The sequence below is a fragment of the Acinonyx jubatus genome, chromosome D1 (assembly GCF_027475565.1).
Source record: "Acinonyx jubatus isolate Ajub_Pintada_27869175 chromosome D1, VMU_Ajub_asm_v1.0, whole genome shotgun sequence".
NCBI lineage: Eukaryota > Metazoa > Chordata > Mammalia > Carnivora > Felidae > Acinonyx > Acinonyx jubatus.
Window position 1 is genome coordinate 7,223,789 of NC_069390.1, and position 14,696 is coordinate 7,238,484.

General features: G+C 47.0%; 1 long non-coding RNA gene across 1 annotated transcript; it reads right to left on the bottom strand.

Moving 5' to 3' along the window:
* Nucleotides 1-5,735: 5,735 nt before the first annotated feature.
* On the bottom strand, nucleotides 5,736-14,611 carry LOC113595468 (uncharacterized). The gene is made up of 2 exons (XR_003415966.2): nucleotides 14,340-14,611; nucleotides 5,736-7,497 (listed from the first exon to the last, which is right to left on the bottom strand). It is a non-coding gene; the product is annotated as an uncharacterized LOC113595468 (long non-coding RNA).
* Between the last annotated feature and the right edge of the window lie 85 nt (nucleotides 14,612-14,696).

Consider the following 14,696-nt stretch of genomic DNA (forward strand, 5'->3'; position numbering starts at 1 on the left):
TGTAAGGTGTTAGCATTAAGAAAAGTTTGGTGAAGGGTATACAGGAACTCTCTGCACCGTTTTTGCAATTTCTTGCAAGCCTAAAATGATTTCAAAATCAATAGCTTTAAAAAAAGAAGAGAAAAATATTCCTAACGAAAGTAGAAGGAATAAACTTAACAAATACAAGAGCAGAAATGAATAAAATAGAAAAGGAATTTTGAAGTCAAAATTGGGTTCTTTGATAATACCAAGAAAATCGACAAACCTCTGGCAAGACTGATTCAGAATGATTATTTTTTTATTATTTTAAAAAATAAATATTTATTTTTTATTTTGACAGAGAGAGAGAGAGAGAATGCGTCCAAGCAAAGGAAGGTCAGAGACAGTTACCATTTATTATAAATAAGTATCATTTATCAAGTCCCATGCTAGGCACTAAAAAATGTGGAATCTGCTCAATGTGTCACTGAAAATGGGAAATGGAGGGGCGCTTGGGTGGCTCAGTCGGTTGAGCCTCCCCCTCTTGTTTTCTGCTCAGGTAATGATCTCACAGCGGGTGGGATTGAGCCCTACGTTGGGCTCTGCGCTGACAGCTCAGAGCCTGCTTGGAATTCTCTCTCTCCCTCTCTCTTTCTGCCCCCTCTCCTGCCACGTGTGTGCGCTCTTTCTCTCTGTCTCTCTCAAAGAAATAAACGTTAAAAAATAAAATAATATGGGGCACCTGGGTGGCTCAGTGGGTTAAGCGTCCAACTTTGGCTCAGGTCATGATCTCACGTTCGTGAGTTCAAGCCCCACGTCAGGCTCTGTGCTGACAGTGCAGAGCCTGGAGCCCTCTTCGAGTTCTGTGTCTCCCTCTCTCTCTGCCCTTCTCTCTCCCCTGCCCACCCTCTGTCTCTCTCTCTCTCTCTCTCAAAAATAAATAAACATTAAAAATGTTTTAAAAATAATAAATAATAAAAAATACAATAATAAAAAGTAGGGGTGTGGGAGTCAGGGAGATGTGTTGGGAGGAGGCAATGGAGAAACAGAAATGTTGCCAATGTTTTGTTTTTCAACTTTGGTGTTTATTATCTCACTCCATCGTTTATGTACATTTGACAACTATTTTGTACATATCAAGTATTTCACAATTTTAATTTTTTTAATGTTGATTTATTTTTGAGAAAGAGACAGAGATGGAGCTTGAGCGGGGGAGAGGCAGAGAGAGAGGGAGACACAGAACTCAAAGCCGGCTCTGGGCTCCAGCCTCTGCACTGTCAGGACAGAGCCTGACGGGGGCTCGAACCCACAAACTATGAGATCATGACCTGAGCCGAAGTCGGAGGCTTAACTGACTGAGCCACCCGGGCGCCCCTCTTTCGCTTCCATTTTAAATGTCACTTCCTCATCCCATGTTTCGTTGTATTTTATTATTCACTACAAGGTGTGGCATTTAAATACCTCCCTAACAATCTCCCTCACTTTCTATATCCCTGACTTCCAGCCAAATGCAGAGGGTCTCCAGGGCACTCCGTGGGCCCCCAGGGGATGGCAGAGCCACAAAGTGGAAGGAGCCTGGGTTCTTGCATAAACAGATGGGAGCCTGCCCTCCGATGGCCCCTCTCTCTATCAAAGACACATGGTGTATTAGTTACCTGTTGTTGTAGAAAAATTATCCCAGAGCTTTGTGGTTTCAATCAAAAAGCAATTTACTCCCTCTCTGTTCCGTGGGTTAGGACTTCAGGAGCAACAGAGCTAAAAGTCCTGACTCACCATCTCTCGTGAGGTTTGCGATCAAGATGTCAGCCGGAGCTTGGCACAAAACAGACACTCAGATCAATAGAACAGAATAGAGAACCCAGAAATGGACCCACAAACATATGGCCAACTAATCTTTGAAAAGAAGGAAAGAATATCCAATGGAATAAAGACAGTCTCTTCAGCAAGTGGTATTAGGAAAACTGGACAGCAACATGCAGAAAAATGAACCTGGACCCCTTTCTTACACCAGACACACACAAAAAACTCAAAATGGATGAAAGATCTACACATAAGACAGGAAGCCATCAAAATCCTTGAGGAGAAAGCAGGCAACACCCTCTTTGACCTTGGCCGCAGCAACTTCTTACTCAAAACATCTCCGGAGGCAAGGGAAACAAAAGCAAAAATGAACTATTGGGACCTCATCAAAATAAAAACTTCTGCACAGCAAAGGAAACAGTCAGCAAAACTAAAAGGCAACCAACAGAATTGGAGAAGATATTTGCAAGTGACATATCAGATAAAGGGTTAGTATCCAAAATCTATAAAGAACTTATCAAACTCAACACCCCAAAAATGAATAACCCAGTGAAGAAATGGGCAAAAGACATGAATAGACACTTCTCCAAAGAAGACATCCAGATGGCCAACAGGCACATGAAAAGATGCTCCACATCACTCATCATCAGGGAAATACAAATCAAAACCACACTGGGATACCACCTCACGCCAGTCAGAATGGCTATCATTAACAACTCAGGCAACCACAGATTTGTCGAGGATGCAGAGAAAGAGGATCTCTTTTGCACTGCTGGTGGGAATGCAAACTGGTGCGGCCACTCTGGAAAACAGTGTGGAGGTTCCTCAAAAAACTAAAAATAGAACTACCCTACGACCCAGCAATGGCGCTACTAGGCATTTATCCAAGGGATACAGGTGTGCCGTTTCGAAGGGACACAAGTACCCCCATGTTTATAGCAGCACGATCGACAATAGCCAAAGTATGGAAAGAGCCCAAATGTCCATCCATGGATGAATGGATAAAGAAGATGTGGGATATAGATACAATGGAGTATTACTCGGCAATCAGAGAGAATGAAATCTTGCCATTTGCAACTACGTTGATGGAACTGGAGGGTATTATGCTAAGCGAAATTAGAGAAAGACAAAAATCCTATGACTTCACTCATATGAGGACTTTAAGAGACAAAACAGATGAACATCAGGGAAGGGAAGCAAAAATAATATAAAAACAGGGAGGGGGACAAAACAAAAGAGATTCTTCAATACGGAGACCAAACGGAGGGTTACGGGAGGGGTTGTGGGAGGGGGGATGGGCTAAATGGGTCAGGGGCACTAAGGAATCTACTCCTGAAATCATTGTTGCACTAGATGCTAACTAACTTGGGTGGAGATTTTAAAAATAAATTAAATTTAAAAAAAGAGAGAGATGCCAATCAATCAATCAATAAAAAAGCTGTTGGCCCGAGCTGTCATCATCTGAAGGCTTGGTAGGGACGGAGGCTTGTTTGCAGGGTCCCCTTCCCTGGGGGCTCACTCTCATGGCTGTGGGCTGCAGGGCCTCAGCTCCGACCCTGTGGTCCTGCCTGCGTGTCTGCACGCCATGGCAAGTGGCTTCCCCCCAGAGTGAGTGACCCAAGACAGAAGGCAAGCAGGAAGCCAAAGTGCCTCTTGTGACTGGATGTCACATTTTTCAGCCACCATTTACTCATTAGAAGTGCATGACCCAGCCCAGCGCCCGCTCAAGGGGAGGAGAATTGGGGGCCGCCTCTTGCCTAGAGGAGTATCCAGAACGCATGGACACCTCCCAGAAGCACCACGCCCTGGCTGAACCCATTCACCCGCCTACGAGGTACCTGCACCTGAGGAGAAGCAAATATGATAAGCAGAAGGCTGTTTGACTGTGAACTTGGGCCACGGGAGTCTCTGGGCACACACCTCCTTACATTCTCCTGTGTTTGTCTGTGTGGATCCCATCCCTCTTTTTTTTTTTTTTTTAATGTTTATTTATTTTTGAGAGAGAGAGAGAGAGAGAGAGAGAGAGAGAGAGTGGGGGAGGGTCAGAGAGAGAGAGAGGGAGACACAGAATCCAAAGCAGGCTTCAGGCTCTGAGCTGTCAGCACAGAGCCTGACATGGGGCTTGAACCCACAGACCACGAGATCACGACCGGAGCCAAAGTCGGAAGCTTAACCGACTGAGCCACCCAGGTGCCCCCCACCCCCGCTGTCCCTCTTTCTGAGATAACTGGTCGTGACTTCTCAAGCCTCCAACCTCCCACGCTCATTCCCTTGTCCTCCTGGATCTCCCGAGCCCACATCTCTGCATACACCTGCAGGGATAGAAGGACTGTCTCTCCTCCTTTCAGACCCTCTGGGTCCTCCTCATCTGCTCCCCCTCCCCTCCCCTCCTCATTTCCCGAAGTCAACACTTCTCTATGTGTTTCCTTGTTTCTTTGTTGCCTATCGACCGGAAGCTCCACGAGGTGGGACCTTTATCTGTTTTGCTCACTAATGCATTCTCCACACTGAGAACAAGGCCTGGCTCATGGTGGGCACTCAGTACATACTTGTTGGATAAAGAAACGACTGAATGAATGGCAGGAGGGAAACCCCGTACATTCTGATGGGAGAGAGGCAGAAGCAAAAGTGTGTGTCCCAAATTCCCTGCACCAGGCGAGAAGGCTCATGAGGGCAGGAAGTGTCTTTTGGTTCTCTACCAAGCCCCCAGCACAGAGCCCTGTGCCTGGCACATAACAGGCCCTATAAACGTGTGCTGATCGGCTGAGCGCTCGCTGACTGCCCAAGCCATCACCTTATTGCCCCCAATACCTTCCTTTTTTTTTTTTTTAAGTTTATTTTTTTTTAATGTTTATTTATTTTTGAGAGAGAAAGAGAAAGACAGAGCCCAAATGGTAGAGGGGCAGAGAGAGAAGGAGACACAGAATCTGAAGCAGGATCCAGACTCTGAGCTGTGAGCACAGAGCCCGATGCGGGGCTCGAACCCACAAACTGCGAGATCATGACCTGAGCCGAAGTCGTAGACTCAACCGACTGAGCCACCCAGGCACCCCTATTTATTTATTTTTGAGAGGGAGAGAGAAAGAGAGAGAGAGTGCGCGCAAACAGGGGAGGGGCAGAGAGAGAGGGAGAGAGAGAATCCCAAGCAGGCTCCATACTGTCAGCACAGAGCCTGATTCAGGGCTCGAACCCACAAACCATGAGATCGTGACCTGAGCTGGATGCCTAACTGACTGAGCTACCTAGGTGCCCCACCCCTAATACCTTTTTTGGTACATTTGGGTAAGAGGTGCTGTCCCTGGACCTGTCCTTAGCCCACCCCTGTATTCTACGTCCCTTTACAGATGCCCTCAGGACCTGCGTTCAGAGTTATGACATGGCTCCCGGTCTCTGCTCTGCCCTCCGATGACACTCAGGCTGTCTAGCCTGGTGGTGACCGTTCCCTGGCTTTTCCCAGAGACTGTGAGGAAAGGCTTAGCCCAGACACTGCTTGGGTTAGGGGCGTAATTCACCACAGGCCCCAGGGGACCTGGGTCCGGACGGTGGGGCCTGTTGGCTCACAAGAAGTGCTAAGGTGCATTGGGGAACCAGACAGAGTCCTGGCTCGGCCAGGACTCAGAGACACCCATCAGGGTGACTCTGGCTAAGTTCCCTAGCCTCTCTGAGCTTTTACTTTCTCAGCAATAAAATGGCAACTTGCGGGGCACCTGGGCAGCTCAGTCAATTAAGCATCCGGCTTTGGCTCAGGTCACCATCTCCCAGTTCGTATGTTCAAGCCCCACGTCGGGCTCTCTGCTGTCAGCACGGAGCCTGCTTCAGATCCTCTGTCCCCCTCTCTCTGCCCCTCCCCCACTTGTTCTTTCCTTCTCTCTCTTTCTCAAAATAAATAAATAAAAACTTAAAAATAATTTGATAAATAAATAAAATGGCACCTCGGGGTGCCTGGCTGGCTCAGTCAGTAGACCATGCGACTCTTGAGCTTGAGGTCATGTGTTCAAACCCCACGTTCAGCTTAGAGTTTACTTTAACAAACAAACAAACAAAAAACGACGGCAGCTTGTCACAGGACAGGGATTGAGAAAATGGACAAGGTATAAAGTAAAAGGGGTGAGAACAGGACTACGGGGCCACCCTGCCTGGGTTTCGGGGCTGACGGTCTTTCCCTAGCAGCTCTGCAAAGCTCGGGCGAGTTGCTCAGTCTTTCTGTACCTCGGTCTCCTCGCCCACGAACCACGCATGATCACAGAACCTGGCTCGTGGGGCCGTTGTAAGAATTAAAACCACGCCCGGCATCCAGTCGGAGCCCAGCACACACGGGCTGTGTGATAATCCTTACGATTTGCAGCATCCACAGGGGAGCAGTTTTCATTATTCCAAACCCTGCGCCGACAGAGGCCACAGACGTGGGAGCAATTACAATATGGGGTCATACGAGATTGTGTCCACGCTGGCTCGGTGCCACGGGCGCCAAGAGGAGGGAGAGATTCATTTGGGTTTACAGCCGATGCTTGGCAGTGTCTCAGACGAGCCCTAGGGATTTTCTGGGCAAACGGGAGAAGAAAAGCATAGAGAAGAGACCTTTGCCAAAGAGACCAGCAGAGTTGGGTGGCACGAGGACAAAGTGAGCTTGACGACAACACAAAGTGGATGAGGATGGGTGGGGAGGGGGGAGGCGGGCTGAAGCCGACCACGCGGGAATCCAAATGTCCGGTTGGGAAGGCCTTTGTCAGGCCTTTGGGAAGCGGGTGTAGCCATCTGGCTCATGTGGCGGCTGTCCCAGGTTCCTTCCAGCTGCCTTCTTGGACTGCAGAGGTTGGAATGATAAAACGAAGCCAAACAGCAAAACAACAACAACAAAAAAACCACATATGCTTCAGCTGTTCCGTGGCAACCACGTGAGACTTAACTCTGGAACCCAGTGAAATAGAGCCCCGCCCTCCCCCCCCTCCCGCCCCCCCAGGTATTCCTTCTGTCCCTGTGCTTCCCAAACCGGGGCACCGTGGAGCCTTCCAGGCCCCTGGATGGCAGTGTCATCTCACTGGAACAGCCGCGTCCCCACTGCCTGTGGTATGCCACCTCAAGTGGCTCTGACTGGAACCCTGTGCAGGAAATGATTTCAAACAATCGCAACAGGGACTGTCCCCTCGCTTCTCCACGAAGCTGCTGCCCTCTGTGTCCCTGATTCGGCCAGAACCGACCACTTCAGGGCCATCAGGCCCAAGACAATGCACGTATCCACCCATCTATTCATCTATCCAAACGTTTGTTTATTTACTCCTTCAATATTTACTGAGGGTCCACCAGGCCCTGGACCTGGGGCTGGGAACAGGGAGACAAACCGGGTATGATGCCCACTGTTTGGGCCGTCTATCGCTGTGAAACAAACCACCCTAAAACCTAAAGGTTTGCACCAACAACCGCCGTTTCATTCCTCACAGTTTTGCAGTTTGGGCAAGGCTGAGTGAAGCGCACAACTCTTTTCTCCCCCATGTGGCATCATCTGGCACAGCCAGCTGTCTTCCCAGCAAAGGATGGGCTTGCTCGGGAATCGCTGAGAATTTACAATCTGGGACGAGCCAGCTGCCACGGTAAAACCGCAGGCAAGTCCCCGAACAAAGGAGAGGGCCATTCTTTGATAGAGGCAAGTGGGGCGTCGGGAGTCATAAACGGGGAGCTTGACGTATGGTGGCTTCTCAGTGGCTGAGTTGCGACTGTCTGTCCTTGGCTGGGCTGTGGCTGGAGGAAGAAGAAATGAGCCTTCCTCCCGCTGGGATGGTCAGTAAAAGTACTACCTATCCGCTCTTCGAGTTCCTTCCCTCCCCTTTGGCTCTGCAGTTGACAGCTAATGTTGGGCGTGAGAGCTCCCCCTGCTGGCCTCCTGGCTCCCTTCTAATGAGGTTTCCTTTCATCCCTTTTCACAGGGCAGGGGCTCCATAGAGAGAAGAAACAGACTCGAATAAATGCGTGTCAGATAAATGATGGGAGGAATTCCTGACGTGTGCCCCCTGGAGCCGATACCCAGCTGAGTTGAGGAGTGGGCAGCGCTCGTCAAGGAGTGCCGAGAATTGTCTCCATTTCGACGCCTGCCTCAGGTAAGGAAGCCAATGCCCAAGGAGCTGGGACAGGTAATGAGCAAGAGTGAACTTGGCCGCTGGGGACGGGAAGCAGCTCTCACTGGGGAGGTGGGCCCCGTGAGGCTCCTGGAGAAGCCAGGAATCCTTACTTCTTGTGCGAAATCATATATTTTAAGCAACGACGACTAATTTATAAAAATTCAGTGCTGCGCAGGTCAAACAAAACTCAACCCAGGGTCGGATGTGCCTGTGGGCAGGCGGCTCGAGTCTCTGATCTGAAGGCTGCTTGTCCTCCAGATTGTCAATGGTGCCCTTCTCCCCGAAGCTTCAAGCTCACCTGGCCACCCAGCTCCCAGCGACCTGGAATTGCTACTGCCTTTGGTTTTAAATCTTTATTTTTCTGTGTATGAAAGGAATCCCCTTTCTTGGTGAAAAATTCAAACCTTACAGAAATGTCTAACCCATAAACACAGACACAATCCTATCGCTACCTTCCACCCACATCACCACCAGGACTAGTTGGTGAATATTCCTGCGGATATTTTAAGGGATTTTTCCCCCGCGGTTCACAAAATTGAAATCTTACTGTATAACCATTATACAATCTCTTTTTTCCATAATAACATAGGATGGACAACTTTTCATGGCAGTGACAATGAACTCAATTTATCCCTTTTTTTTTAAATTTTTTTAAATGTTTATTTATTATTGAGAGACAGAGCATGAGCAGGGGAGGGGTAGAGAGAGGGGAGACACAGAATCTGAAGCAGGCTCTGAGCTCTGAGCTGTCAGCACAAAGCCCGACGCAGGGCTCAAACCCATGAACCATGAGATCATGACCCGAGCCACAGTCGGACGCTTAACCGACTGAGCCACCCTGGCACCCAGGTTGTATATATACATTTTAAAAGCAGTGGAATATACAATTCCACCAAAAAACCTTTTTGATCTAGATTGAAATTTTAGGTCCATTTGGAGAAGAATTGAGAGTTTTACAACCCTGAGCTTGTTAACCCTCTGGGCCTGATAAAGTCTCCTGTTGTCTGTATCTCAGGAGGAGGAATGGAGATAGTTAACTACTGACTCATCTTAAAAATATTTATTGGTCTATTTTTGTTCTCAGTTTTAGCACATCTTTTATTTTCCAGAAGTTGTCCATTTCACCTAAGTTTTCCAATGTATTGCCATAAAATTCCACCTACTCTATTTATATTATTTTAAAACCTCTGCTGTGTCTGTGGTTATTTCTGGTTTCCATTCTTTATATTATTTGGACCTCAACTCTTTTTCTATCAGTGTTTTTTTTTAATTTTTTAAAAACTTTTATTTATTTTTGAGAAAGCGAGAGAGGGCGCGAGCAGGGGAAGGTCAGGAAGAGAAGGAGACAGAATCCGAAGCAGGCTCCAGGCTCTGAGCTGTCAGCACAGAGCCCGACGCGGGGCTCGAACTCACAGATCGCGAGACCACAACCCGAGCCAAAGTCTGACACTTAACTGACTGAGCCACCCAGGTGCCCCCTTTTTTGATCAGTCTTGACAGCAGTCTATCTTGGGGGGTGACCGATCAGGTGGAGGCTGGTGTCTCAGAGGTGAAAGAATTCACCCAAGGCAGAACAAAGGAGTTAGATGTTCATGGAATACACTGCAAGGGAAGGAGGGCAGGACAGCAAAGAGATTGTCTGCCTGGAGGCGGGGGTGGGGGGGCTATAGTTAAGGGGAGGAGGTCAGGAGGTAGGGGAGGTTCGTGTGGAATTTTCTTTTTGGTGCCTATGACTGGTTGTAAGTAGCCCCTTGGTCAGCTAGGGCTTACGGGTATTTTGAGGTGTGGCACCTGATAGGTGGTCACGGTGGGCCCCTTCTACCTTTCTCAGGTTCCCACTGCTCAAGCCTGTTGCCTAAAAGCAGCCTCTACATATCTTATTATTAGCGAATTCAAAGTACCAACTTTCACCTTTGTTAACCTCTACTTCAGCTTTACTTATTTTATTAATTTCTACTTTGTTGTTTCCTTGACTTTTTCATTGGTAAAATTCACATACCATAATATTCACCATTTGAAAGTGTAACATTCAGCGATTTTAAGTATAGTTACCAAGTTGGGCAACTGTTACTAGTACGTATTCCAGAACATTTCTATCACCCCCCAAAGGCAACCCCACATCCATTAGCCATCGCTCCCCATTTCCCAATCCAGCCCCTGGCATCCACTAAATTTCTGTCTATGTGGACTTTACTCTTCCAGATATTTAACATAAATGGAATGATACAATATGTCTAGCTTCTTTCACAGAGCATAATGTTTTCAAGGTTCATCAGTGTTATAGCATGAATCAGCACTTCGTTCCTTTTTATAGCTGAATAATACTCCATTGTATAGATATGTTACATTTTGTTTCTCCGTTCACGGACCTTTGGGTTTCCACTTTTCAGCTATGTTGAATAATGCTGCTATGAACACTCATGTACAAGTGTTTATGTGAACAGACATTTTCACTTCTCCTGGGGATGTAACCAGGAGTGGCATCGCGGGATCATAGGGTAACTCTCCGTTCATTTTCTTGAGGAAACGCCAAACTGTTTTCCAAAGGACCTGTACTATTTTCCCCTGCTAGAAATGCGTGAAGGCGCCAATGTCTCTACATCCTTGCTAATACTTGTTATTATGGGGCTTTTTGTGTGTGTCTTTTTTATTATAACCATCTGGGCGTGAAGTGATCTCATTGTGGTTTTGGTTTGCATTTCCTTCGTATGCCTATTGGCCATTTCTTCTTTGAAAGAAATTTCTGTTCAACTCCTTTACCATTTCTGAATTGGGTTATCTGCCTTTTTATTATTGAGTTGGAAGGATTCTTTTTATATTCTAGATACAAGTCTTTCATCAGATATATGGTCTGCAAATCTTTTCTGTTATTCTGCGGGTTGTCTCTTCAATTTCTTGACGCTGTCTTTTGAAGCACAAAAGTTTTAAGTTTTGATGAAGTCCAATGTAGCTAGTTTTTCTTTCGTTGCGATGCTTTTGACGTCATATCCAGGAAACCATTATCTAACCCAAGGTCATGTAGATTTATGCCTGTTTTTTCCCTAAGACTGTTATAGTTTCAGGTCTTACATTTAGGTCTTTGATCCATTGTGTGCTAATGTTTTGTGTATGGTGTGAGGTAAGGTTTCCAGAACCATTTGTTGACAAGACTACTTTTCCCCCGCTGCATCGTGTTGTTGATAATCAACTGACTATAAATGTATATGCTTATTTCTGGACTTTTAATTCTACTCCACTTCTTTGTCTATCCTTTTGCTATTAGTACATAATCTTGATTATTGTAGCTTTGTAGTAAGTTTTTAAAATCAGGAAGTATGAGTACTCCAACTTTCTTCTTCCTTTTTAAGAATGTTTTCTCTATTGTGGGTCTCACGCATTTCCACATGAATTTGAAGATCTCATCAATTTTTGTGATGAAGGCAGCAGGGATTTTGACAGGGACTGCTGAATTTTTAGATCAATTTTAGGGACCATGCTGTCTAACAATATTAAGTCCTATAACCCATAGATATCAGATATCTTTCCATTTATTTAATGTTTATTTTTGAGAGAGAGAGAAGATCCAAAGCAGGCTGTGTGCTGACAGAGAGCCTGATGGCGGGGCTCAAACTCACAAACGGTGAGATCATGACCTGAGGACTGGAGCCAAAGTCAGACGCTTAACTGACTGCGCCACCCAGGCATCCCTCTATGTGTCTATTTTTGTGTCAGTACCACACTGTTTTCATTACTACAGCTTGTAGTATAACTTAAAATCTGGAAATGTGATGCCTCCAACTTTGTTTTTCTTTACCGAGATTGTTTTCGCTATTTGGGGTCTTCTGTGGTTCCATACAAATTTTAGGATTATTTGTTCTAGTTCTGTGAGTAATGCTACCAGTATTTTGATAGGGATTGCATTAAGTCTGTAGATTGCTTTGGGTACTATGGACATTTTAACAATATTTGTTCTTCCAATCCCTGAGCATGAAATATCTTTCCACTTGTATCATCTTCAATTGCTTTCATTAACGTTTCGTAGTTTCCAGAGTCCAAGTCTTTCGCTTCCTTGGTTAAGTTTATTCCTAGATACTTTATTATTTTTGGTGCAATTATAAATGGGATTGCTGCCTTAATTTCTTTCTGTTGCTTCATTATTGGTGTATAGAAATGCAGTGGGTTTCTGTACATTGAGTTTCTATCCTGTAACCTTACTAAATTCGCTTATTGGATCAGGAACAGGACAAGTCATACGCATGACACATCTGAGGTCCCCACAAATAGGGCATATGCCTGACAGGCAGAGCGTGGGGAGAGGAGACAAGACGTGAATGGAGGTGTCAGAAGATCTTTCTGGCCATTGTAGGGGCAATAAGTGGAGAGCAGAGAATAGGAAAGGAGACCAGTCGGTGGCTGTTAAACTGGACCAGGCATAAGATGGTGACAGCCTGGACTAAGAAGACCAGGAGATGGCGATGGAAACACTTCGGAGGCAGACTCAATAGGACTTCATCTTTCTCTCTCTCTCTCTCTCTCTCTTTTTTTTTAATGTTTATTTATTTTTGCGAGCGAGAGAGACAGAGCCTGAGCAGGGGAGGGGCAGAGAGAGGGAGACACAGAATCGGAAGCAGGCTCCAGGCTCTGAGCTGTCAGCACAGAGCCCGACACAGGGCTCAAACTCACAGACCGCAAGATCATGACCTGAACCCGCGAGATCATGACCTGAGCCGAAGTCGGCTGTTAACCCACTGAGCCAGCCAGGTGCCCCCCCCCCCCCCACCACCCAGAACTTCATCTCTTGAGTAATATACTGTAAGAGCCTCCTGTTTTCCCCCCGCTCTCACCTTTGCCCGCAACCCCACTCCATTCAATAGCACAGGTGCTAGAGTGACCCTCTTACCTAAGTAGAGCCTTTTACAACATCTCTGCTCATGGCTCCTCATGTCACTGAGTAAAAGCCAAAGTCCTGGTAATGGCTAATGCCATCTGGTTCTGCCTCCTCCTCCTCCTCCTTACCCTTTTGCTATTTCCACTCTGGCCACACCCACGTCCTCCAACAAACCAGGACAGGTCGACTCTTACCTAGCTGCAACTCTTTACCCAGATATCCACTTGGCTCACGCCTCTACCTCCTTCAAGTCTTTGTCCAGCTTCTCACTGATAGGGCAACCTGCTTCAAGCACCCTACCGCACTCCTGACCCCCTTTTGTTGTTTTGTTTTGTTTTGTTTTTTGCCTAGAGCACTTATTATTCATTGCCTCCCAACGTAGTAGAGAAATCACTTACATCATGCGTATTGTCTATCATCCAGCACGTTTACTAGAATAAAACGTCAAAAAGGCAGAGATCTGTGTTTTGTTCACGGACATCCTAAGTTCCTAGAACAGGTTGCATCTGACACATATTCGCAGACAACTGAATAAATGACTTATTTACCAGTGGGGATGTGGGGACAGATGGAGAGGGACAGGGGAACAAGATGCCCAGGTTTCCGGAGCCCGGTAAGAGGGGATGACTAGGGACACTGAAGTGTTTTAAAAACAGGAGATATTCTAGTAAAGACCAGACGTGAGAGTCATCAGCACTTGGGTGGGGAAATGGAATCCACAGGAGCAGAGGACATTATGTACACAAAACAAACAGAAGGGGCCAACGTGGACATCGACATTTAAATAAAAGGACAGAGGGAGGAAAGGGGCAGATGTACAGCCAGAGAGAAAAGCAGAGGCCTGTGGGATCACAGAAGTTGAAGGAGGAGACTTTTTACAAGAGGAAAGAGATCGAGTCAAGCGAGAACCCAAAGCTGACCATTGGTTTTAGTCACTAGAAAGTAATAGATGGCCTCGCGGGGGAGCCAACTCTGTGACAGCTAAATTGGTCAGGCCAGTTGGGGAGGTGGTGAAGGTGATGAGGCCAACCAACAGCACGGGAATCTAGAACCAGACACACCCGATGCCAATCCCAGGACAGGTCTTGTTAAATCTCTGAACATCAACAGTCCCAAGTCCAAAATGAGTATAGCACCTTCTAGCTCATAAACTGTAGTGCTTGGATGTTAAATGCGACGGAGGACAACGCAAGGCACAAATTGGGTGTATCGGCTTCATTCTGTCAACGAGCCGACTGGGTTGGCTGCGACTGCGACACAAACAAATACTACGCAGCCCAAGATCAGTAGTAGCTGCGATTACGGCCCGGGGCTGAACACAAGGAGAGCAAAGCTGTAGGCGCCGGGAAGCTGAAGTCAATCCCTTTGCATTGAACACCATCCCAACATTAGCCGGAATTAAACGTCTGCCTTCTTAATCCCAGACACATCAGGCTGCCCCTCCCTTTTGTGGCGCAGCAAATGGTCCCGCTGGGCAGACACAGATCACCCGCCCACGGACTGCGCCCCCCCTACCCCCCAACCCTGCCAGCTGTCCGCCCACTGGGGTTGGACCCAGACCTAGGCAACGCTGCCTTCCGCCCCTAGCAACCGCTCACCTGCTTTTCTCTTTCCACAGGCCAGCAAATGTCCTTCCTTTTCTTATTGGTCCGCGTAACTCTATCTAGGCCAATTAGTAGCAGCCACGGGGACCCAACTCACTCCTACACAAATCGGGGGTGATCGCGGAGAAGCAAATTTTTCTTTTCTGAACCCAGTTCTCCAAGGAAGCCTCTTATTTGTGAAGTTGTTGCGAAATCTTCTGGAATGAGACTCTAAGACATTTTATTTCTCTTAAGCCCGTAATGCTTGTCCCTTGCACACTCCCCCTTCCAAGTGGTACGGCCCACACGAAGCCCCACCTTCCAGCCTCTTTGAGAGCCTGAGCCCTCCGCTAGGTTGAGTACACTCAGCGG